The 2,131-nt window shown below is 50.8% G+C and overlaps 1 long non-coding RNA gene across 1 annotated transcript; it reads right to left on the bottom strand.

The window, feature by feature from the left end:
* Positions 1-633: 633 nt before the first annotated feature.
* Positions 634-1,869, bottom strand: LOC144224041 (uncharacterized). The gene is made up of 2 exons (XR_013332889.1): positions 1,788-1,869; positions 634-1,580 (listed from the first exon to the last, which is right to left on the bottom strand). It is a non-coding gene; the product is annotated as an uncharacterized LOC144224041 (long non-coding RNA).
* Between the last annotated feature and the right edge of the window lie 262 nt (positions 1,870-2,131).

The raw sequence follows: 2,131 nt of genomic DNA, 5'->3' as shown, positions 1-2,131 counted from the left end.
AAGTCTGGTCTGTTTCTGGTTTTCCTTTTTAGGTAATATTCTGGGAATCTCTCTTCTTTTTAAAAAATTTTTAAAAAAAATATTATTTATTTTTTAAAAAGAGAGGAACAGAGTGAGTGGGGGAGGGGCAGAGAGAGAGGGAGACACTGGATCAAAAAGCAGNCAGAGTCCGACATGGGGCTCGAACTCACAGACTGTGAGATCATGACCTGAGCTGCGGTTGGACGCTTAACCGACTGAGCCACACAGGTAACCCCTCTTTTCTTTTTTAAAAATATTTTTCTTTTTGAGAGAGAGAGAGAGAGAGAAAGCTTGGGGGAAGGGCAGAAGCGAGGGGACAGAAGATCTGAAGGAGGATCTGAAGCAGGCTCTACGTTGAAGAGTAGAGAGAGCCCAATGTGGGGCTTGAATTCACAAGCTTTGAGATCATGACTTGAACCAAAGTCAGATGCTTAACCAACTTAGCCACCCAGGCGCCGCTGGGAATCCCTTTCCTACCACACTTTCATATCAAGTGTGGATTTCAACTCCACCCCATTCATACATACTTTCTCCAACACTTACACTGGGGGCCTCCTTTTCCTAACTACAAAGTATAGGGGGCTGGCAAACTCCAAATGAGAGTCTTGCACCTTAATGTCTCCCCCAAATTTAATATAATCAAATCATTCTGATACAGAACTATAATGACAAAAGGAACTAGACTCATTTCACATATTTGGGGGAAGTTCGAGTCATATGCTCTCTCTGACGGACAGAATATACTCTGAGGTGTGGATGGGCCCAGTAGGCAAATCCTTTTTGTGTCTGGAATGAAAAAATGACAGTGGCCATGGGCAGTCACTCTAGACACCTACCAGTCAGTCCCACGCCCAGATCCTGCTGTGGGGAATGCTTACACAGAGCTCCAGGTAGGAGAAAAGGAAGCACTGAGAACACTTAGAAAACTGCCCACTGTTAATGACTCTTGATCTTAGGGTCCTGAGTTTCAGCTTCATGTTGGGGGTAGAGTTTACTTAAGGGGGAAAAAAAAAAAGAAAGAAAGAAAAAGAAAGATCTTGCCTTGGGGCACAGCAGCACTTCAAGACTCTCTGTCAAAACACTGGGAATCAGGGCCTGCACAGCCCCATCCAGCAGCACTTCCACCAAAAAAGGGCTTGGCATACCAATCAAGGATATTTCAAGCCACGTCACAAGCAAATTCCAAGGCTTTCGTCTGACATAAAAATAAATAATATAAAGAAGAAATAAATATTGACTAAAACAAAAACCGGCAACAGAAGAAGCTTGAGCTCAGCTCTTCGGAAGGTCTGAAGCTCTAGAAGTTCTCCAGACCCTGAAGCGTCCCACCACACACGAGCGGGGAAATGTGGAGAAAAGACCGAGCCACGGTTAGTGAGAAACTGCAGGTAAGCCTTCCAGTCACACCAGTCGGGTCACAGCGAAGTCCTTACTCAGTGCGATGGCGTTCCCGTAATTCTTCAGCATCAGTCCGTGTAAAGAGCCTTCTGGGGGCAGGACAGGCGAGTCTACTCTTCGTTTCGGAAACCCACGTCCGCATCGTCGATGGTCACCGGCCCCTGCAACAGGAGGTTTGTGCACTATGGCCCCGGGTCATCCCAGCACCTGCCCCTCGAAGAAGCAGGGCTGGGAACTTGAGCTGGGGGATGGACGCGCTAAGAGGCGTTCAGGGGACACCGAAGTGGCAGGACACCGATCACCCCGGGCATGGGGAAAGACAATGCCAAAGTCGACCCCCAGGGGGCTCGGGACCTGGACTCACGCACCTCGGGCGCTGGCGACACGGATAGGTGAGATAACTCTTCTGTTACAGAAGAGCATAGTACCGGCCGTCCGCCATCAGCAAGCTTCCGCCCAACACTCCGTAGAGCAACAAAACTCCGCGCGGCCAGCCCACCACGCGTCCGCCGGAGCCTCGGGCCCCGCCCCTAGCCAACTTCCGCGTCCGCTCTAGGCTGCGCGGAGGACCTTGAGTCTCGGTGTGCCGCCCCCTACCTCGCCTGGGAAGGGCTGGTCCCGGCTGAGACAAGGAATATGGCGTCCAGGGCCTCGCTCTAGGGCCAGGGGCATCCTGCGAGGCTTGGCCCCACACTCCTCAAGTTTCACGCGG

This window comes from Crocuta crocuta, unplaced genomic scaffold, assembly GCF_008692635.1.
Source record: "Crocuta crocuta isolate KB4526 unplaced genomic scaffold, BGI_CrCroc_1.0 scaffold132, whole genome shotgun sequence".
Classification (NCBI taxonomy): domain Eukaryota; kingdom Metazoa; phylum Chordata; class Mammalia; order Carnivora; family Hyaenidae; genus Crocuta; species Crocuta crocuta.
The sequence above is the reverse complement of the archived record's forward strand: the minus strand, read 5'-3'. Positions and strand labels throughout refer to the sequence as shown.